Below are 25,108 nucleotides of genomic sequence, written 5' to 3'. Positions count from 1 at the left end.
AATCTATAACAGCTCTGACCCAAACACATTGTGGGAACACCTTCTCCACAGGCAATGGGGCTTTGGCACTGATCACTGTTATCTGTGGAGAGAGAAACACACAGTTGCTATTTCAGGGAGTGTAAAATGCATTATAGGGAGGGAAAATGTTGCAGCATTTGGGATTTTCAAATTTGTGTTTTACAACGTACACTAAGTTCTGTAAAACCTCTCATCCCATACCATGAAAATTTCCTTCTCTTCCTGGTCAATATGTCTTTCCTTTCCCCTGCCCTGCACCTTCACACATTTCCAATGCCTTGGCCACAACACACACTGTGCTGCCAGTGACGTTTATCACATGGTTGAGTATTACCCCACCCCTCATTCACTCCAATTGGTTGAAGGACCAACTAGCACCTCTAGCCCCTGTCCCCCCACTCTGATTGGTCCTGTGCTGACATCAATAATCCGAGTCCCATTGTGGGCTGGGGCATGCTCAGTGCTTCCTGCTTTTGCTGCTGTTCATCAGGTATGAGAGAGAGAGAGGGCTCATCCCTGTTTCTTCTGATGTCAGACAATAACAACAACTACCTGCATTGTATGGAGCCTTTCACATTGACAAATCTCCTAAAATGCTTAACGAATGATGGAAACATTGATTAAAGAGAATGATTTTTAGATACATCTTAAAGATGGACAGAGGGGGTTCGGGAGGATATTCCAAAGGTTTGTGTCCTCAGCAGCTCCAATCGTGGAGTGATATAGGTGGGCAACACCTTACAATGGAGACAGTAAGTGGCTAACCATATGTTAACAATCTCATGTTGTAGCCCCCTACCCCACACACCAGTCCTTGTTCTCACAGCCTGCCATTACACACTACCTATGGTTAGCCACGAACAGTCTCCATTAACAGCTAGTCACCCTCCCCCGGCCATATCGTTATCTACTCCTTTATCCAACTGTTCTTCTCACTCTATCCCCACCTATCCTTTACTCCTTATATCCTCCCCCCACACTATTTTCTGCAAATAAATTGACATTTTTTCTCAGTAACATCCGTTCTGTGGAAGGGACACCGGATCTGAAACTTTAATTCTGATTTCTCTTCACTGATGCTGCCAGACATTTTCCAGAACCTCCTGGTTGTTGTTTCTGATTTACATTTTCCGCAGTTCTTTTCGTTTTAATTTACCGGGAGGTTGTAATTCAGGTCCAACAGCCTCTGTCCCAGTCCCTGCTGTCTCTCCCACCCCCACCCAGTGACACTGCACCTACACAGCTCATGGACAGGTGTTGTCTTGCTGGCCACACCCCTCATTCAATCCCATTGGCTGCAGGACCACACAGACTCTCCTCCCATTGGTCTGGAGCTGCCGTCAAGCCGGACACCATTGTCATGAGAGTGGAGGGCTAATCCCTCTCTCTGCCCTGGGATGAGCTTCATCATTCACAGTGAATAGAGCAGTATCACAGAGCACAGGGCCTGGGGGCTATTCAGCCCATTGGGCTGTACTCTCTCACTCTGGAGATGCTGCAGATCTGTCCCAAGTCCCCTCCCACGTGCCCACAGATCCCCAAATCTTTCCTTAAAAAGTAAAATTCCAAGTCTGTTTCAGAATACCTGCTGAATCTGTGTCGTTCAGACTGTTCCAGATGCTCAGAACTTACTGAGTAAAATAGTGTTCACATTTTCACCTTGTATTATTTGCCAATTACTTGAAAGTAGTTACCAAAAATTGTGACAGTGTTAACAATTCCTCTCTCTCTCTGCCAATTCAAGACCTTGGAATCAAATCTGCACCAGGTCAAAATCACTGCTTCACCTTCTCAGCTCCAAGGATAATTATCTGTGCTTCAGCTAGCTATCCGCAAAAGAGAGGAATGCATCTTAATTTATTAAGATCAAAGAAACAGACCTCCGGTCCAATTCGTCTGTGCCAACAAGGAATCCTAAACTAATGGATTCCCATTTACCATCTACTGGCCTGTATCCATCAAAACCCTTCCTATTCATGTATCCAATTGGAAGCCTTTTAAATGTTGTGATTTTATCAGCCTCCAGTACGTTATCTGGTAGCCCCTCCCATACACACATCACACTCAGCCTGAAAACGTCGCCAGTTAGATCCCTCTTAAATCTTTGCCCTCTCAACTTAAACCCATGTGCTCTAGTTTTGGACCCACCTAACCTGAGGAAAAAGGATGCCAGCTGCTCACCTTATCCACGCCCCTCGTGATTTTATAAATCTCCATGAAGTCACCTCTCAGTCTTTGACTCTCCAGAGAAAATAGCCCCAGACTGTTCAGCCTCTCCCTGTAGGCCAAATCCTCCAATCCTGGCAACGTTTTTGTAAATCTTGTCCAAACCTTTTCAAGTTTCACAACATCCTTCCCAGAACAGGGAAATTCAAACTGAAAAACGAATTCCAGAAGTGGCTTAATCAACATCCTGTCCAGCCACAATAAGACATCCCAGCTTCTGTATTCAATGCATTGACCAATAACGGAGAGCGTTAATGGAGTTCCATTTGCCAGCGGTTCTCCCTTATCCCTCTTAATCCTCCCTCTTCATGTATCCAATCAGATGCCTTTTAAATGCTGCAATTGTACTAGCCTCCACCCCTTCCTCTGGCAGTTCATTCCATACTTGCAATGCCCTCAACATGAACAAGATGCCCCTTAGATCCCTTTTAAATATTTTCCCTCTCATCTTAAGCCTTTACCCTCTATTTCTGGACCCACCGAACTTGGGAAGAAGTCCCTGACTGCTCACCTTATCCGTGCCCTTCATGATTTTATAAGACCACCTCTCAGCCTCCAACTCTCCAGGGAAAATAATCCCAGCCTATTCAGCCTTTCCCAATAGCTCAAACCGTCCATCCCCGGGAAAGTCCTTGCAAATGTTTTCTGAACCCTTTCAAGTTTCTCAACATTATTCCATGAACAGTGAGATTGGAACTGAAAACAGAATTCCAGAAGGGCCTTAATCAGTGCCCTGTCCAGCCACAATATGACGTCACAACTGCTGCATTCAATGCATTGACCAATAACAGGGAGCGTACCAAATGCTGCATTCACTACCCCGCCTCCGTGGGAATCTACTTTCAAGGAACTATGAACCTGCACTCCAAGGTCTCTTTGTTCAGCAACGCTCCCCAGGATGTTACCATTAAGTGCACAAGTCCTGCCCTGATTTGCCTTTCTAAAATACAACAGCTCACATTTATCTAAATTGAACTCCGTCTGTCATTCCTTGCTCCAATGGCCCATCTGATCAAGATCCTGTTGTATTCTGAACTAACCTTCTTCACTGTCCATGACACCTCCAATTTTGGTGTCTTCTGTAAACCTACTGACCATGCCTCATATGTTCACATCCAAGTCATTTATTTAAGGGCCCAATATCCATCCTTGCAGCACACTGCTGCTCACAGACCTCCAGTGCACAAAGCAACCCTCCATCATCCTCTGTCTCCTACTTTCAAGGCAGTTTTGTAATGGCTTGCTCTCTCTGCATCCCATGTTATCTAACCCTGCTAACCAGTCTGCTTTGTGGAACCTTGTTGAATGTCCATATAAACAGCATTCACCGCCTGGCTTAATCAATTTTCTTTGTCACTTCAAAACACTCACTCAAGTTAGTGAGACACAATTGTGCATGTACAAACCCACATTGACTCTCCCTGATCATTTCTGTCCCACTGCGCCTTCCTTGTTCGGTGCACACCCTCCCACCAACCCACGCTCCACACCCTTGACCCTCCCTTACCGCCACGGGAGATGTAAAACATGTGGCCACACCTCCCTCTGACCTCTGTCCAAGACCCCAAAAGGATCTTTTCACATCAGGCAGAGATTTGCCTGCACATCCCAAAACCTCATCTACTGCATCTAGACACTATGGGAAATTTAACATGGTTCATCCAACTAACCTACACATCTTTGGACTGTGGGAGCAAACTGGAACACCCGAAGGACACCCTCACAGACACTGGGGAGAATGTGCCAACTCCAACACAGACAGTTGCCCAAGGCTGGAATCAAACCCAGGTCCCTGGTGCTGAGGAAGCAGCACTAACCACTGAGCCACAATACTGTGGGATCTTCAGTGCTGATGCGCTGCCCCACTGATACCTCAGTCACTCACCCTGTCTCATTTTCTAAGAGGCAGCGATGACGGAGTGAAATTATCGCTAGACAGTTAATTCAGAGACCCAGATAATGTTCTGGGGACAAGGGTTTGAATCCCATCACAGCAGATTTTGGAACGTGAATTCAATAAATATCTGGAAAAAATAATCTAATGACGACAGGAATCCATTGTCAATTGTTGTAAAAACCAATGCGGTTCACTCATGACCTTTAGGGAAGGAAAATTCCACCTTACCTGGTCTGGTTTGCATGTGACTCCAGACCTACAGAAACGTGGTTGGCTCTTAACTGCACACTGGGTAAACGCAGCAATAAATGCTGGCCGAGCCAGTGACAGCCTCATCCTGTGAATGAATAAAGAAAACAGGTCAGGTTTTGTTCCTTCCCTAGTAGGTACATCCTACAAACTGAATCAGAAATATTCTCGTACACACTGAACAAATACCTTTCCATCCAAGCTCATAACACTACAGCACTCCGAGGCTATGTTGGTAAAGTTAAAAACCCCTTATCATTGCATCCATATTATTCGTACAGATAACTGAGGTCTCCTCGTAAAATTGTGTCTCAATTCCCCGCTGACTATTGGGAGAGAGTCTATAATACAATCCCAGTAAGATGGTCATCACTTTCTTATTTCTCAGTAACACCCAAATAACTTGCCTGGATGTACTCCCACGAATATCCTCCCGAACCCAGCCATAATGTTATCCCTAATCAAAAACACCTCTCTCCCTGCTCTGTTGCCCCCTTTCTATCCTTGCTATAACGTCTATACCCTGGAACATTAATCTGCTAGTCCTACCCATCCCTGAGTGATACCTCTGTAATTGCTGTCATATCCCAGTGCCATGTTCAACACCATACCCTGAGCCCACCTGCCTGACCTGTCAGGTCTCTTGCACTGAAATAAATGCAGTGCAACTGGTCCGTCGCACCTCATTCTGTGGCTTGCTCTTCCCTGCCTTGACAGTCTGACCGGTGAACAGTACCAGCCTCAGACTCACCTCTTTTCTCACTATCTCTTTAGGTTTACCCCGACTCCCTCACTGGTTTAACAAAGGCACAGTCTAACTGCTCGAAAAATACTGCCCGAGAATAGCAATGCTTACATTTCATATCTTAAACAGTTAATCAAGAGACTGTAAGACATTAAAAAGAAATCCTCACCTTACTCACTATTGTAGATTTAATAGAATAAAACGGACTAAGATTGATATTTGAAGAGACTGAAACTCACTGAGCTGATCTCCGGCTCGGAGTACTTCCAAGGGTGAGGTCTCTCTGAGGGCAGCTGTGAAATGTCACTGTTTCTCGTCTCTGCCCACTCCATTTCCAGAGAGGTTTTTACCTTCACAGCAAGTCAGCTCAGAGAGGTCACTGCTTGGTTTTATTCACTGGGGGTTGCCTTTGCTGCCCAGACCAGTATTTATTGGCCACCTTTACTCGTCTTGGAGAAAGTGGTGGTATACCGCCTCCCTGAAATGCTGCAGTCCATGTACACCACAGTGATGTTTGGACAACAGTCCCCCTCTGGCCCCACAACCCTCCCTGTCTCTGTAATCCCCCTCCGGCTTCAGAAATTACATGTCCATTGTTAGACGTAAAAAAGTCAGCTCAAGACAAATTCAGGAAAACAAAGTTTATTAGCAATTAGCAAGTCTGCAGAGTTGGGTACCCCTCAAAGAAAGGGACCCTGATCGTTACAAAGCATCCCCTGATATACCCTTAAACTCCACCCCCTGTTGAGTCAGGTGATTCTCAATCTCGAGCAACCGGTACTTTTCCATTACTTGTTTATCCCAATCTTGCAAGTGCAGCTGCACACATTTCCCCCTCAAGTGTTTACAATCTTCCCAGGCAGCTGACAACCACCCATTGTCCACCTCAAGTTGTTTCTCCCTCGTTATCAGTCACGAGGTTCGTTTTCGGCCTTGTGGTTTTGCTGCCTGGACTTGTTTTTGCTATGTGTAAAGTCGCCCATTGTCTGGTTTGTTATCTGTCTGACCTTGTGGTCCAGCTGCAACTTGTTTACCCCTTCTGCTGCTATAGCTAAGTTAGTCAAATTCATATGTCGGCCATTTTCTTTTGGTCACCTTCTTGCCCCTTATGCTTATGCACATCTTGAATCATTACTCCAACTCTCACAATCCACCCTTTTTCTTTTCAAGATGTGCGTAAGGAATCAGTCAGGCAGGAGACTTGCGAAGCAACATGACTTTAAGCTCACGGGTCCCATGTTGAGGAATGGCCACGGCCTCAAGCTGGGATAGGTTCATTTGAATCAGGGACTGAAAGCAGGGGATCAGGTAAGGAAGGATTAGCAGCAGGGCAAAAACGCCCAACCACCGCTCTAGCCAGCCAGTCCAATTAGTATTTACACCTGAATTCTCAGCTATCTCATCAGCCAGTGCCTGGAGACCTTCCAGGACACGGGTCACCGAGCCAGCAGGGGCCGTATTGTTGGGAATAAAAGTATAACATTGAGAGCCTATCATGACACAAACGCCCCCCTTTTCAGCTAAGAGCACGTCCAAGGCCAGTCTATTTTCCCAAGCCATACGACTAGTAACCCACCAGAATAGGTATGATTCAAAGCCTGCTGAAGTCTGGTTACGAGCTTTGAACTCATCAGGCACCCCCCTTAGGGACCCCTATTGAATCAAGATAAATCCCTTTATCAAAAGAAGTGGATAGCAGTGATCTCTTATCTCTTCCTTTTTTTTTAACTAAATGTTCTCTTTCAAATGCCAGGGTGAATGGTATTGCCAATTGTACAATTGCACATATCCCCTTCCAATCAAGGGGCAGGGTAGGTCTCAGTATTTTCCCTCCACAATACCACCACAGATCCGCTCGGGGAACGTTTAAAGATGAGTAATTTCTTCCTTCCACTGCTTCAGTAACATTTTTAATCACCGAACACAATCTCAGCTCCCCCAAATCAATAGATCCACCCTGTCTATAAACACACGATGTGTGATTCCCAACAGCGGCAGAAAACACAGGGGGAGCTTGCCTCTTATGTCCTTTCAAGGAAGAGAACATCAAAGACAAAGAAGCACAATTCGGATTTTTCCATGCAGTCTCATCTTGATATAGGGCTATCGTGCATTCCATGCCCTGTTTGTTTCGCTTCCACCCGAGCGGAAAAGGAACTACCTGAGACACTGTCCTACCGGAGGCACATGCATAGCAATTGCTTTTGTTCAGACTTTTTACAGTATATTTAACCCATTCAATCCAGGCATTTGTCTATCCATATCCTGTTTCTATTTCAAGAGACTGTCTCAGGTCTTTAACCTCTATAATCTGCAGTGACTTTGGATCAGTGTAAGGGGTTAAAGGTTGCAGTTTAGAATCAAGGAATCCCAAAGGCTGTCCCCGTCCGACGCCAATTCAAAAACAATAGCCCACAAAACGCTTCCCATACACTGTCATCTCTATCTTTAAATCCTTACTAAGGAGTTGAGACCCATTTTTATGGGGAAATGAGTCTTCAGAGAAAGCATTTTTAATGGTGAGATATATAGGATGACACTTCCTGTCAAAACAGTTTAGGGCTGGGCTAAAGGGGGCTGTATGGATAGTGATGCTAGGCGGTGGCTTTTGCGGTTCGGTAGGGTGTGAAGAAATATCTTGGAGGAAAGATATTCCCTTTGAAACTCTACATCTGGGCATTCTACTTAGGCTGCAAGCATCAATTTTTATAACTTGTGGAAATTCCGAAACAGAAATCATTAACACAACATCTGAAAAAGATATATGAGCAAAACTCAGAAGTAACAGGAATAGCAGCATAATTCTGACTAGTGCTAAGAACTTAAACAATATATCAAAGCACAAAACAAGATTAACATACAATTCTGAAGAAACAGTCCCCGCACTCACGTCGCCATAGTATAGTCAGTTAATCAAAGTCTGTTCAGTCTGAGTTATAGTGGGTCACGTGTTGATTCGGCTGTCCAGACACCTTTCTTAACTGGAGAGGTGACTGGCCATTTGCCAGCTTTTCTCTGCCGTTCAATGGTGAGGAGTACTAGGAACGGGCCGTCCCACACAAGTTCGAGAGTTAACTGTTGTCAATGTTTGATCAAATCCCCTTCACCGGGTTCAATAGTGTGCACAGCGAAATCCAGAGGTGGTGTCTGAGTCAGGAGTCCCTGGTGAAGTAAACGAGAAACAGCGAAGCCCAGGGTCTCAACATATTTACAGATACACATATCTCGTGACTCAAGCTCTAGGTGATAAACACTCAAACATTCATGCACTAACGAATAGATGACTTTCGGCCAGAAGCACAACAAAATGTAATAGCTTCCGTTCTCTCTCTGTAGGTCCTCACACACAGCCAGTCTCTCTCTCTCTCTCTCTCTCTCTCTCTCTCTCTCATACGATGTTGGTCTCTCTGTCTATGTCTGCCTGTCACTGTCTCCTGTGTCTGCGCATCGGAGCTCATAGCGACCTCCCCTTGACCACCAGGTCTTCAAGTGCTAATTCTTTTCCCCAACTATCTCCACTCGCAGTCTCCAGTACTGCTGGGCAGTCCCCATGTGGCAGATCTTCCCCCCCTTTTTCCCGGAGGTCACTGCTCTACATATGGAACTGTTCAGGGTCGGTTGTCAGTAACATTTTAATTTTTTCAAGCACATCGCAGTTGTCAAATGTAATGTTTTCCCTGTGTCTGGGCGCATCCGCCCCTGGAGCTCCCGCTCCCTACCTACCGTTTTTCAATGCGGCCCTACGTGCCGTATAGCCCCCACGAACAATCTCAGCGCAATACAGTCTACTTACTGTCTCAACGTCCTGAAACTCACTCTCAAGTTACCCATATTAATTCGCATCTACCCTCAGAGTTTCTGTTCCCCCCTGCCTTATCAGCAGCCTTTTTCTTTGTACATCTGTTCCAGAGCCACTGCTCCCCTGCCTCATTTTCCTGAAGGTGGATACCACCCCTCATGTCGTGTGAATTTGGAATTGTTCTAACTTATTACTACTTTGCACTCAATCTCATGAATGGTCCTCCTTAAGTTCTAATAAAGTCATATCATGAGAAAAAAAATAACGTTGAGCATTCATAAAATTACAATCAAAAATAGCACACTGAATCAAATGACAAACAACAAGTTTCACACATAAAACCATTAACAAACAGATGAATTCAAGCCAGAGCACAAAGTGTTAAACTGCTTGTTAGCTGAGAAGCCTTTTTTTAAAAAAAAAATCCATACACAAACACAACTTCTCACATCCACAGAGACTTTTTTACAATCAAATTTACACACACAAAGACACACACAAATCTTCACCAACACAAAATTCCTATCGGGGCCGGCCCACAAAGACATAAATATTCAGATTTAGATAACCACCTTATTTATCCGACTCCTTTTGTCTTTCATACAGTCCTCCCTTACTACTGCTACCATTATCTTAGCCTTCCGTTCCTCCGCCATTATGTCTCTCTATACAAATACTTTCTGAACCTCCTGTAACAACTCCGACTCATTTCTACCGTTCCCGTTCTCTATCTTCTGTAACTTCTTCTGGATATCAGGCCATGTCTTTGTCACAAAGTGAACCTTTACCATCCGTCATCCTATTTCCCCATCTGGGTCTATACCCGAACATTTCCTAACCGACTCCCTTAATCTGTGTATGAATGCACAGGGAGACTCGTCCTTTCCCTGCCTCAGGTCGAAAAACTTAGCTAAATTTTGTTGTTTGGGGATGCAAGTTTGTATCCCTTGGATTATCAAATTTTGCATGTCTAACATATTATTCCACCCTTCTATATTGTGGTGGTCCCAGTTAGGGTTCTGAAGGGGATCTTTGTCTTCACCCCTAACCATCCCCCTCTCATGCCAAATTGTCCGGCAAGCTTAATACTGGCACTGCTACTAGTTTTTTTTAATCTCAATTAACACTTTCCCTATCCAGTATCCCCATATAAGTCTCCTTTCTCCCCCAGTAAATAGTATATTCAAAAATAGACATTAACTCAGCCCACATATACAGACTGGGCCTCAAAAATTGATTTGTTCTGACAATCCTATCGGATTCTCATCCAGGACCGTCATTTCCTTCTAAATGTTCCGACCTCCCCACTGGTGAGGGGGTCACACACAAACCCAATCTCCTTGTCCCCTATCGGCACTTTAGTCGATACGTTCTTCCTTTTTTAAGAAATATTGCAATGTTCCTAGCTTCTCATATCCTCAAACACCAATTTATTAATTCATGCTTGACTAACTTTAAAGCCTGTTCCTAACTTGTAAACATATTTATATATTTACGTCCATTTATTCAGTATTTAATATTTAAAATGTAAAATGCATACAGTTCCCAATTTTGAAATCCACTTTAATCACCCAGATTTAGTACTCTAATTTAGATCCAAAATTAGTTTTCTTATGTACTCCTGACCAATTATTTCTTAATTACAATACTTTAGGTCGTAAAATAATCAGAGCTGTCTTACAATAATTTGTCAATTCAAGTTTAAAAAAATTCTAATGGCCGAATCCAAGGTCTCAGATAATAACCATGGAAGTTATCGTCTCTTTTTTTTTCCGACAGTCTACTGTTGAACTGAAACTACAACTGTCCTTCACATATTGAAAATAAATCATGTTAAGTTTACATAAAGATCACATTTAAAACAATCCTGGAACTCAAGCTCCAGTGAATAAAACTTCCTCATTCAAACACCAACAAACCAATGTGCATTCAAACCGAATCACAGAGGGTTAAATGTTTTGCGAGCAGTTCTCACACTCTCTCTCTCTCTGTCGGTCTTACTGCAAGCTGCTGGTAAAAAAATTCTCATTATCCACGTTCGGACCTCCCTCTTCCTTATTTGCTTTTGATTCCTTATTTCCCATTTCCGAGGACTTACGAAGATTTACCCGTGTCAAGACACACTCACAGGACCCTCCGGTCCTCAGATTCGTGCGCGCCACGCCTCTACAGAAGGCCTGCAGGACCCCGTGGCACACACTCCTCCTTGAACCAGACATCTGCAAGTATCCGTGTCAAAACACACTTACCCCGCAGGACCCTCCGGTCTTCAGATTCGCGCGTGCCACGCCTCTGCAGAAGGCCTGCAGGACCCCGTGACGCACGCTCCTCCTTAAACCAGACATCTGCGCCCTCGATCGCCCAGGAACACAAGCAGGACCCTCCGGTTCTCAGATTCGCGCGTGCCACGCCTCTGCAGAAGGCCTGCAGGACCCCGTGACGCACGCTCCTCCATAAACCAGACATCTGCAAGGTATCTTACCTGGGTTTGGTGCACCAAAATTACTCGATCGAAAAAAACTTCCCTTCTGCCTCGGTTCCCTGTGCTTTGTTTTCCTGAGTCCTCCGGATATCACTCGCTCAAGCCGCGTGGGGCGACGAGCAAGCACTCAGGGACTGCCAAATTCGGCAGGGTGCACCTTCCCCGATGTCCTTTCTCGATCCCCTCGCAGCCGGAGTGTCGATCCCGGACACGAGCCCCCAAGTTGTTAGACGTAAAAAAGTCAGCTCAAGACAAATTCAGGAAAACAAAGTTTATTAGCAATTAGCAAGTCTGCAGAGTTGGGTACCCCTCAAAGAAAGGGACCCTGATCGTTACAAAGCATCCCCTGATATACCCTTAAACTCCACCCCCTGTTGAGTCAGGTGATTCTCAATCTCGAGCAACCGGTACTTTTCCATTACTTGTTTACCCCAATCTTGCAAGTGCAGCTGGACACATTTCCCCCTCAAGTGTTTACAATCTTCCCAGGCAGCTGACAACCACCCATTGTCCACCTCAAGTTGTTTCTCCCTCGTTATCAGTCACGAGGTTCGTTTTCGGCCTTGTGGTTTTGCTGCCTGGACTTGTTTTTGCTATGTGTAAAGTCGCCCATTGTCTGGTTTGTTATCTGTCTGACCTTGTGGTCCAGCTGCAACTTGTTTACCCCTTCTGCTGCTATAGCTAAGTTAGTCAAATTCATATGTCGGCCATTTTCTTTTGGTCACCTTCTTGCCCCTTATGCTTATGCACATCTTGAATCATTACTCCAACTCTCACATCCATGACAGAAGATTTTTATTTGAATTCATTTTTGTTGAATAACACCCCCCCTCCAGAAAAGTGAAATATTTCGCCCCCAAACAAATTTCCATTGATTGACCTTTTGGAGAGGCTGACACCTGGACATTGCACTATTTTATCTCACATTGTACACGTAAACATTGCTAAAAAGGTGAGGCAATGGCTTTATGGTATTCCTGCCAGATTAGTGACGTATGCAATGTTCCGAGGAAGAGGGTTAGAATCCCAACATGGCTAATGGCAGCATCGGAATTCAATACAATCTAGAATGAAAAGGCGAATGATGACCATGAAACTATTGTCGACTGTTAGAAAACCCATCTGGTTCACTCATGTCCTGTAGGGAAGGAAACTGTCATTCTCACCTGGTCTGGCCTACATGTGACTCCAGACCCACAGCAATGTGGTTAACTCTCAACTGCCCTCAGGAAAATACTTAAAACACTGTTAACAAATACTCCGCAGGTATCACTTTAAAACTGCCTGTCATTGGGACCATGTGAATTTCTGAATAGCCTGACTAAAACTGAGTTTCAGCTTCACTTTCTCCCTGTCTCACATCAGTCTGTTAACACCCAACTCCAAAACACTCTCATTGAGCCAAGCAGCACACACAGTGCAGCCCTGTCATGGTCATTGTCTGTTCACACCTACACTGCCCTCAGCCTCCTGTACTGTTCCAATGCATCTCAATGGGAGCTCAGGAACAGCATCTTATCTTACAATTCAGTCCTTTGTAATCCCAGAGTCAACATGGACCTCAGCATTTTCTGAATGAACAGACAGTTGTCAGAATCTGGAACATTCCACGTGAAAAGGTACTGGAATTTGAGTCCAAAAGGATTTTTAATGGGAAGTTTGCAGGGAATTGAAAATAATGATGTTTACAGGTTAACATCATGAAGTGGGTGATTGTAAGAACTCTCAGATTTAGACCCAAAGAGACAAGGTGTAATTTGGATAAAACTGTGCTCCCTCTCAGGCCAATATCTCCTTCCACAGCTGCAGGGCCCAGAACGGAGCACACACCCAAAGGGTGATCCAACCACGAATTTGTACATCTTTCTGCTTAACAAAAATATTGGAGATATTTTCCCACAAACAGAACAGACAAACCTTTCTCCTTCCACAGTTAAATGCCAATGATATTCAGATTCTGATGGCTCAAATGACTGTAAAAACTTTGAGATCCCAGCCTCAATTATTCTGAATCGACATCCGATGAAATGAATTCACAAAACAAAACTCACAGTCAGTGCAGGAAGAATATAAAGACATACTTTTCTCTTGGTATGTGCTTGATGTGTAACTACCTCTCTTCAAATCGTAAGCCCCACCCCCCAATCCGAGGAAGAGGACATGTCCATGCGTCTCACAGTACCTTGCCCCAAATAAAGATGGCGGCCATATCCCAGGTACTATCACTGCCTCAGGACCGCAGCCATTTTCCCATCTGCTGCAAACTGCAGGCAGTTTCTAATTCAGAATAACGACCCGCACAGAGTAATTAAAACTCCCCAATCTAAAGTGACTCATTATCTCCCTGTCTCCGAGGCCACTCTCCCTTTCCCTGTTTCCGTCTCCCACATTCACCAATGGACAAGTCACGTGACAGTGCACAGGCGGAGTTACTGGTGACGTGTCATTCCACTGGCCACGCCCCTCATTCACTCCCATTGTTTGGATGACCAGTTTGTTTCCACTTCGTCCACCAGTCCCACCCCCTTTTCCTATTGGTCCGAAGCTGCCATCAATCAGCTGGACTCCATTGTGAGGTCAGTGGTGGGATCCTCCCCCTGCCTGAATCAAACCCGGAAGGTGGATGGATGGTGTCAATCAGGAACAACAAGCAGGAGGTGCTGGGAAAGCTCAGCAGGTCTGGCAGCATCTGGGAACAGAAATCTGTCCAGTGGCCCTTCCTCAGAACCGATGGGAGCTGGGAAAATTAGAATCCTGGCAGTGTGGAAACAGGCCATTCGGCCCAAAAGTCCCACAGCGTCCCTCCGAATGGTATCCCACCCAGACCCATTCCCCTCCCCTATTACTGTATATTCCTCCTGACTAATGCACCTAACCTACACATCCCTGAGCATTATGGGAAATTTAGCTTGGCCAATTCAACTAACCTGCAGATCTTTGTACTGCAGGAGATAGGGATTAAAGAGTAAATAATAGGTAGGGACAGAACCCAAAGAGAGACCGGAACATTTGGAAAGACAAAGGAGTGGATTACGATCAGGCTGGGATGGTGCATAGCTGTTAATGGAGTGGACAGGAACCTGTGTCTGGCAGCATCTCTGTGGAGGTGCTGGAAATGGCAGACGATGATCTACATTTTGCTGCAAAAACAGACCCCGAGCTTCCAGTGCCTGTCACTTTAACACACGAGCCTGTTCCCTGGCCAACGTCTCTGTCTCGTGCTTACTGCAGTGTTCCAGTAAAGCCTGAACATAACAAATGGCCCCGTATTTCAAGGACTGCAATTTTCTCTCCCACGTTGTTAATACCATTGAAAGTATCTCCTCCGCTTCCGGAATCTCTGCCTTTGAAACCCACACATCCAACTGCAAGGATTGAACCCTCCCTAAGTCCTTGCCTTCCACCCAGATACAACACATCATCCTCTGCCATTTCCACCACTTACAATCAGACCCCACCACCAGACACTTAAGGAGTTTGACAGGATAAATCGTGAGAGGATGTTTCCCATCATGGGGGAGTCTGAAACCAGATTCTGGGTCAGTCACGGAATCAAGGGTTCCGCTTCAGATTCATCAAGTTTAAGGCGACACCGACGCGGGTAAGGGGTTTCAGTAGCTATGGAGCTGGGGGGAGGAGGAGACAAACAACGTTTCAGAGATTGGAATTCCTGGTGTTAGTGATTGTGTAGATACCTGATCAGAAGGTCACCTGGGGGTTACAGATATGAGAGCAATATTACGAAGAGTGTAGTTCTGCCTCAGAGTTCCCAGGGAGAGGGAGGGGCTCAGCAGTAAGGGAAAGGAATTTGTCAGGCAACGGGTTTAACCATTATAATGCTTCATTGGAGGAAGCTGCAGCTAATCGAGTAGTGGGAATGTGGTCAGCAGTTTGATAACTGAGTAACAGTGGAGCAATGGAGTGGGATGATGGGGAGGGAGAGCTCTGCAACAATTACTGACTGAGCTGGTCAGGTCCTAAAGGATATAGCTGCTCAACTGAGTCTGCAGTGGGTGGTGAGGGAACCAACAAGAGGGAAAAACATACTCGATCTCATTGTTATGAATTGACCAGCTGCAGATACATCTGCCCATGACAGTATCGGTACGAGCGACCATCACATATTCCTTTTGGAGACAAAGTCTTGCCTTAAAGTTAAGAAAAATCTCCATTGTGTTGAGTGGCACTATCACCATTCTAAATGGGATATACTTTGAAGACATGTTAGATCTTAAACTGGGTACTTCTGAGGCACTGTGGGATAATAACAGCAGCAGAACTGTACTCCAGCACAATCTGTAATCTGATGGGTTTGTAAATCCCGCTCTCACCCATCACAATGGACAGGAAAGGAGGGCATGCCCAGAGCAGCACCAGGCATACCTAAAAACAAAGTGCCAACCTGGTGAAGCTACCAAACAGGACGACGTGCATATCAAACAGCATCAGCAGCAAGCAATAGAGTTAAGTGATTCTACATCCAACGGAACAGATCGGAGCTCTGCAGTTCTGCCACACCCAGTTGTGAACAGCGATGGACAATTAAACAACTCACTGGAGGACGCATCACAGGTATCCCCACCCTTACTGATGGAGGGGCCTCTCACATCAATTCAGTTTGAATAACATCAAGAAATGGTTAAGTAGTGCATAGGCTACAGGTCCTGCAAATATTCTGGAAATAGTACAGATGGCTTGTGCTCCAGAACTTGCCATCCACCAAGCCACGGACCGCTTCAGCACTGGCATCGAACAACAATGTAGAACAGGCATGTTCAACACAAACACAGGGCAATCCAACCCAGGAAATTTCCCTCTATCAGTCCACACTCGATCAGCAGTAAAGTGATGGAAGTAGTCATCAACAGGGCTACCAAGCAGCAGCTGCTCAGCAACAGCCAGCTGAGTGACACTCATTTTAGGCTCCACCAGGGCCACTCGGCTCCCGATTGTGGTACCGCCTGATTCACAACCTGACAACCAGCTGAATCCCAGAGGGGAGGTGAGGGGGACAGCCCAGTCCCACTCCAACACCACTATTTCTAGCTGATTCCACCCTCACCTCAGCTCAGAAACTCTCACCCACCTTGTGTTATCTCGAGACTTCATTATCCAAACACACTCCTGGCCAACTTCCCACATTCAATCTCCCTGTAATCTCAAGAAAAACTAAATCTCTGCCCAAGTACTCCCTTGTTCGAAAACTTGTTGATCCATCAAAAGGCTGCTATTCATAATCAACAACATAGACCCACAGAGATGTACAGCATGGAAACAGACCCTTCAATCCAACCCGTCCATGCCGACCAGATATCCCAACCCAATCTAGTCCCACCTGCCAGTATCCGGCCCACATCCCTCAATTTAAAATTCTCACCCTTGATGTAATTTTTGGTTGTGACCATCCCTAGCTCGCTGTATCTCACACCCTTTGAGACCTCGACAACCCATTCTGTTCGAGACTCCCAATGATCTGTTTATTCATTACCTCACCTGTGTGGCTGCTTTTACAGTTGCCTAAGCAACAAGGTCTGAAATCCGCAGCTAAAACCTCACAGGTCTGCTTTCCTCCTTTAAGATATTCCTAAAACCTGCTTATTTGGCAATGCTTTTGGTCACCTGACCTAATACCATCCTTCTCTGGCCTGATGTCTAAAGTTCCCAATAATAGTTTTGTGAAATTATAAGCAGGATAATAAAATTACAAACGGTTCTTGATTTGGACATCATCTTCAAATCATCACTGTTGCTGTAATGAATAATCTGTAACATCTCTTACCCAACCACATTTTGGGAGCACCTTCCCCACACAAACTGCAGCTGTACAAGAAAGTCAAACATCACCCTCTCCCCAGGCAACAGGGCTTTGGCATTAATCACTGGGATCTGTGGAAGGAGAAATACACATGATGTTTCAGGGAGTGCAAAACGGATTACAGGGAATGAAAATGGTGCAGAATTTGATCGTCAGAAATTCAAGGAAAATACACATGTTTATTGGAAAAAAGAATTCTTGACAGTCAAAGATTTTCCAGAAAAATATTAATAAGCAGCACATGGTCAGGGGCTGGGCGGCAGTGAAAAATCAACTTACTAAAATGTCTGTAAAAGTAATAGTAAAATAATAAACAGACCAAAAATATACCCATTGTTGGAGACTGAGGAAGCTAGATATTGACAAAGTGGTCATGAGGGAGCCCAGAGATGAAGCAGAACAGTATAAGTTGTTATGATCCCACAGTCAGAGATGTATATCACAGACACAGACCCTTCGGTCTAACTCATCCATGCCAACCAGGTATCCGAACCTAATCCATTCCCATTTTGCCCATAGCGCTGTAAACGCTTCCTAATCATATCATGTGTCTATTTAGATGCCTTTAACATGTTTTAATTGTACTAACCTCCACCACTTCCTCTGGCAGCTCATTCCACCCACTGCAGGAAAGAGTTGTCCTTTAGGCCCCTTTGAAATTTTATCCACTCACCATAAAGCAATGCCCTCTACTTCTGGACACCACCACTCCAGGGAAAAGACCTTGTTCAATTTAGTCTATTCATGCCCCTCATGATAGTATAAACCTCCATAACATCACCGCTCAGCCTATGGCACTCCAGGGAAAACAGCCCCAGCCTCCAACCTCAAATCCTAAAACCCTAACAGCATCCTCTTTTGAAACATTTCAAGTTTCACAGCACTCTTCTGATCGGAGGCAGGTCAGAACTGCACATAATATTCTAACAAATGTTCAAAGTTTGTGCGAAGATTTGTAGCTCGGGTGCTTGTTGTAGTGGTTCTGTTCGCCGAGCTGGAAGTTTTAGTTGCAACCGTTTCGTCCCCTGGCTAGGAGACATCATCAGTGCTGTGGAGCCTCCTGCGAAGCGTTTCTTCGATGTTTCTTCCGGTATTTATAGTGGTCTGTCCTTGCCGCTTCCGGGTGTCAGTTTCAGCTGTCCGCTGTCGTGGTTGGTATATTGGATCCAGGTCGATGTGTTTGTTGATGGAGTTTGTGGATGAATGCCATGCCTCTAGGAATTCCCTGGCTGTTCTCTGTCTGGCTTGCCCTATGATAGTAGTGTTTTCCCAGTCAAATTCATGTTGCTTGTTGTCTGAGTGTGTGGCTACTAGGGATAGCTGGTCGTGTCGTTTCGTGGCTAGTTGGTGTTCATGGATGCGGATTGTTAGCTGTCTTCCTGTTTGTCCTATATAGTGTTTTGTGCAGTCCTTGCATGGTATTTTATAAACTACATTAGTTTTGCTCATGTTGGGTATTGGCTCCTTTGTTCTAGGAAGTTGTTGTCTGAGCGTGGCTGTTGGTTTGTGTGCCGTTATGAGTCCGTTATGTGCAGAGGGAGCTGGGTGCCCTTGTGCATGAATCACAGGAAGCTGGTTTGCAGGTACAGCAGGTAATTAAGGCAGTGAAGGGAATATTGTCCTTCATTGCTAGAGGGATGGTTATGCTGCAGCTGTACAGGGTGCTGGGGAGGCCACACCTGGAGTACTGTGTACAGGATTGGTCCCCTTATATGAGCAAGGACGTACTGGCACTGGAGGGAGTACAGAGGAGGGTCACTAGTTTGAGTTGGGAGTTGAGAGGGTGGTGTATGTGGAGAGATTAAGAAACCTGGTTCTATAGTCATTGTAATTTAGAAGAATGGAAGGTTGGAGAGGAAACAAATAAAATTATGAGGGGAGGAGATAAGACAGAAACAGGGAGGCTATTTCCACTGAGGGCGGGTCAAACTACAGAGGATAGCCTCAAAATAAGGGGGAGCAGATTTAGGACTGAGATCAGGAGGAGCTTCTTCAGCTAAAGGGTTGTGAATCTGTGGCGTTCCCTGCTGACTGCAGCATTTGAATGCCTTTCAGGCAAAATGTAGATTTGTAAACAGGGAAAGAATTAAGGGTTATGGTGAGAGAGCAGGAATGTGGAGCTGAGGCCATGAAAAGATCAGCCCTGATCTTATTGAATGCCAGAGTAGGCTGGAGGGGCCAAAGTTCTTGCCTTGTGCCATCAAAATTGGACTTTGTCCAATTCAGAACCTTAACTTGTAGATCTGGTCTATTATTTTCTGTAACTATTTTAAAACTAGTAGAATTATCGGAGACTCCCAACAGTGTGGAAGCAGGTCATTCAGCGCAACACATTGATACTGATGCAGAGATACTAACGTCCCCCTGTAACATTGCATTTCCCAGGGCCACCCAACCTGCACATCCCCGAGCACTGTGGGTAATTCAGCCTGGATAATACTCCCAACCTGCACATCCCTGAACACTGCGGGTAATTCAGCCTGGGTAATTCAGCCTGGATAATCCAACCTACATCTTTGGACTGTGGGAGGAAACCAGAGGATCCAGACGAAATCCATGCAGAAAACCCCAATAAGGTGATCATCCCTTTCTTATTTCCCAGTTCCACCTAAATAACCTCACTAGGTGTACTCCCAGGAATATCCTCCCTCAGCAAAAACATAATGCTATCCTGAATCAAAAATGCCACCCCCCTCCTCTCTTGTCCCCCTTTCTATCCTTGCTATAGCATCTATACCCTGGAACATTAAGCTGCCAGTCCTATCCATCCCTGAGTGATGCCTCTGAAATTGGGATAATATCCCAGTGCCATGTTCAAGACCATACCCTGAGCTCATCTGCCTTCCGTGTCAGACCTCTTGCATGGAGTTAAATGCAGTGCAACTGCTGAGTCCGACTTCATTCTGTGCCTTGCCCTTGCCTGCCTTGACTATTTGACTTCTGAACTGTACCAGCCTCAGACATACCTCCTTTCTCACTATCTTCTTGGGTTTACACCCACTCTCTCACTGGTTCAATGCCTCCCAAGTATCACTAACAAATCTCCCTGCTTGATATTAGACACCTTCCAATTCAGGTACAATCCATCCTTCTTATGCAGGTCATCTCTACTCCAGAGGAGATCACAATGATTACAAAGGCCCTTTAGATTATCCTTAACCCTATTCAACAAAGCTATCTCACATCCTTTTTTGCCTCCTGATCTCCCTCTTAATTATACTCCTACTGCATTTATACTCAAATTTTTTGGATTGGAATAAATGCAAAATATAACATCCTGACAAAACAAACGAGGGCAGGGCTTACACTCAATAAAAGTAGGGCCTTGAGTAGTGATATGGGAACAGAGAGACCGAGGGCTTAACAACTTTGAAGTCTGTGTCACATGTAGATGGTTAAGAAGGTATTTAGCATCCTTGCCTTCACTGTTTATACCTTTGAGTACAGGAGTTGGGATGTTATGTTGAGTATGTACAGGACGCTGGGGAGGCCTCTTCTGGAATACTCTGTCCAGTTCTGGTTGTGCTGTTATAGGAAGGATATTATTAAATTGGAGCAGGTACAGAAGAGATTTACCAGCATGTTGCCATGAATGGAGGGATTGTGTTCTAAGGAGAGGCTGGATAGGCTGGGAATGTTTTCACTGGCGTGCACGAGGTTGAGGGGTGACCTTATTAGAGGTTTATAAAATCAGAAAGAGTGTAGACAGGGTGAATGGCCGGGGGAGAGGGGGATTCAAAACTCGGGTGCATTCATTTTGAGAAGAAATAAGAAAGATTTGAGAAAAGACATTAGGGTTTAAAAAAAAACAATTTACACACGTGGAATGAACTTTCAGAGGAGGTAGTAGCTGTGAATACAATTACAGTATTTAAAAGACATTCAGATAAGGACATAAATAGGAAATATTTGGATGGATGTGGACCAAGCAGAGGCAGGTACAATTAGTTCAGTTTGGAATTATGGTCGGCATGGACTGGTTGGCCCAAAGGGCCTGTTTCCGTGCTGTATAACATTATGACTCTAATTCTCAATAACTCTAATTTCCTCCATCCGCACAACGCTCCCGATCACTGTCACTTCATCCAGCCTCACAACTCTTCCTTATTTATATAATTCCTCACCAGCCACAGAACACTCCCTATCTCATGTCCTCCAGTTTCTCAAATCTCTGTGATATGTGCCTTCCTTTAGTTCCAGCCTTGAGGATGCCCCCATTCACTCCGATTGGTTAGAGGACAAACTGGTACGACCTGGTCCTCCAGTACTGCCCTCTGCCCCCTATTGGCCTGCGCTGACATCAATCATCCGAGGCCCGTTGTGAGGGGAGTGGTGGGATCCTCCCTCTCTCTGCCCTGGGATGAGCTTCAACATTCACAGTCAATGGGGCAGTGTCACAGAGCACAGGGGCTGGGGGCTATTCAGCCCATTGGGGCTGTACTCTCTCCCTCCGGAGATGCTGCACATCTGTCTAAAATTCCCTTCCTATTTTCCCATAGCCCCCCAAATCTTCCCTTAAAAAGTAAAATTCCAAATCTGTTTATGAATAACTGCTGAGTGTGTGTCCAGCTGCCATTCAGACTGTTCCAGATGCTCAGAACTTACTGAATAAAATAATGTTCACATATTCACATATTACTTGCCAATTACATGAAAATAGTTACTAAAATTGTGACATTGTTAACATTTCCCCTCTCTCTGCAAATTTAATATCCTAGAAACAAATTTGCACCTGGTTAAAATCACTTCTCAGCTCCAAGGACAATTATCTGTGCTTCTGCTAGCTCTCCACAAAAGAGGAACACAACTTATTTTCATTTATTAGTGCCATAGAGATGTACAGCACAGAAACAGACCTTTGGTCCAATTTGTCCATGCCAACTAGGAATCCTCAACAAATGGAGCCCCATTTGCCCGTAATTGGTCCGTATCATTGGAAACCCTTCCTATTCATGTACCCAATCGGATGCCTTTCAAATGTAATTGCATCAGCCTCAACTACATCATCTGGCAGCTCATTCCACACACACGCACACCACACACAGCTTGAAAACTTTGCCCCTTAGATCCGTTTTAAATCTTTGCCCTCTCAACTTAAGCCCATGTGATCTTGTTTTGAACCCACCTAACCTGGGGGAAAAGACCCTGGCTGTTCACCTTATCCATGTCCCTCATGACTTTATAAATCTCCATGAAGTCACCTCTCAGTCTTTGACTCTCCAGGGAAATTAACCTAGCCAATTCAGCCTCTCCCTGTAGCCCAAATCCTCCAATCCTAGCAAAGTCTTTGTAAATCTTATCTGAACTCTTTCAAGATTCACAACATCCTTTCCAGAACAGGGAATTTCAAAGTTAAAACAGAACTCCTGAAATGGCTTAATCAATGTCCCGTCCAGCCACAATCTGACGCCCCAGCGTCTGCACTCAATGCATTGACCAATAAATAAGCATACCAAACACTACCTTCACTAGCCTGCCTACTTGCGACTCTACTTTCAAGAAACAATGAACCTGCTCTCCATGGTCTCTATGTTCAGCAACATTCCCAAGGACTTTACCATTAAGTGTATACGTCCTGCCCTGATTTGCCTTTCCAAAATCCAACAGCTTACATTTGTCTAAATTGAACCCAGTCTGCCATTCCTCGCCCCAATGGCCCATCTGGTCAAGATCCTGTTGCATTCTGAACTAACCTTCTTCATTGTCCACTACACCTCCAATTTTGGTGTCTTCTGTAAACCTACTGACCATATCTCATATTCACATCCAAGTCAATTATTTAAGGACCCAATATCCATTTCTGCAGCACACTGATGCTCACAGACCTCCAGTCCACAAAGCAACCCTCTTTCACCACCCTCTGCCTCCTACTTTTAAGCCAGTTTTGTATCCAAATGGCTAGTTCTCCCAACACTTCATGTTATCTTACCATACTAACCAGTCTGCTTTGTTCAATGTCCATATAGACAACGTCCACAGTCTGCCTTCATCAATCATCTTTGTCACATCTTCAAAAAAAACTCAAATCAAGTAAGAGAGAGAGAGAATTTCCCACACAAAGCCATGTTGACTATCACTCATGATGTCTCAACTTTTCCAATACATGTATATCCCGTCCCTCAGAATCCCTTCCAACAACTTGCCTGCCACTGATTTCAGGCTCACTGTTCTCTTGTTCCCTGGCCTTTCCTTACCACCTTTTTAAATAATGGCACAGGTCTTCCAGCACCTCATCTGTCACCAATGACAATATAAATATCTATGGGGGGGGGGCACTGCCATCACTTTCCTAGCTTTCCACAAATTTCTGTGATACACCTTAACAGGTCCCAGAGATTTATCCACCTTGCTACGATTGAAGACATCCAGTACTACCTCCTCTGTAATACGGCGAGGAGCCGGGCAGCAGTGGACAATTCATTTACAGAAAGGTCTGCGAACGTAATTGTAAAATACTAAACAAAGCAAAAATACACTCAGAGACTGAGGAAGCTAGATAATGAACAAGTGGACATCAAGGAGCTCAGAGGCGAATCAGAGCAGTGTTCACTTTTATGATCCCACAGTCAGAGATGTCTAGCACCGAAACAGACTCTTCAGTCCAACACGTCTATGCCAACCAGATATTCGAACCTAATCTATTCCCATTTGCCAGCACTTGGTCAACATCCTTCTAAACCCTTCCTATTCAAATGCCTTTGAAATATTACAATTTTTGTTGCCCTTTAGGCTCCTGTTGAATTTCCCCCTCTCACCCTAAACCTATATCCTCTAGTTCTGGGCTCTACCACCCCAGGGTAATCACCTTGTGTACTTACGCTATCCATGCCCCTCACGATTAGAGAAACCTCTTCAACATCACACTCCAGGGAAAATGGTCACAGCCTATTAAGCCTCTCCCTGCAACTCAAGTCCTCCAACCCTGGCAACATCCTTGAAAATCAATTCTCAAACCTTTCAAGTTTCAGTGCCTCCTTCTGATAAGAGGGAGACCAGAAATGCACACAATATTCCAAAAGTGGCCTAACCAATGTCCTGTCCAGCTCCTTTACTCAACGCTCTGACCAATAAAGGGAAGCATACCAAATGCCTTCTTCACTATCCTATCTACCTGTGACTCTACTTTCAAGCAACTGTGAACCTGCATTCCAAGGTCTCTTTGTTCAGCAAGACTCTCCAAGATCTTACAATTCAGTGTGTGAGTCCTGCTCTGATATGCTTTTCTAAAATGCTGCACCTCACATTTATCTAAATTAAACCCTAACTGCCACTCCCCAGCCCATTGGCCCATCTGATCAATATCCCATTGTATTCTGAGACAACCTTTATCACTGACCACAATGCCAACAATTTTGGTGTCACCTGCAAACTTACTAACTATACCGCCTCTATTCACACCCAAATCATTTAAATGAATGACGAAACAAATCCGGAGAAAAAAATATCCATTTCCCTGGGTGTGAATGTGCTCTGTGTAAATCCTGCCCTATGACTCTCTATCAGGGAGAGCTGCACATACTCCCCTCTGAACTTTGCCCCCTACAAAGATGGCGGCCGCACGTGTCCAGTGAATCATTGCCCCGAATAAAGATGGCGGCACTTACACGAGTCAATCGCGAGATGAGGTATTTTCCCGTTTACTGCAAAAACGAGACTGTAAGTTTCAAATTTGTATTTTCCGATGTGCACCAAATGTTCGCAAAACCTCTCAGCCCAGACCAACACCATTTCCTTCCCGCTTGCTGCTGTTTATTCCTTTCCTTACCGACAGCTCCTCACCCGCACATCTGCCCTGTCCGCGATGGTCACGTGATATAATCAAGTCCCGCCTCTCATTCACTCTGATTGGTCGGAAGGCCAACTGCCCAGCCAGA

The sequence above is a fragment of the Hemiscyllium ocellatum genome, chromosome 38 (genome assembly GCF_020745735.1).
Source record: "Hemiscyllium ocellatum isolate sHemOce1 chromosome 38, sHemOce1.pat.X.cur, whole genome shotgun sequence".
Taxonomy (NCBI): domain Eukaryota; kingdom Metazoa; phylum Chordata; class Chondrichthyes; order Orectolobiformes; family Hemiscylliidae; genus Hemiscyllium; species Hemiscyllium ocellatum.
This window is presented reverse-complemented; position numbering follows the sequence as displayed.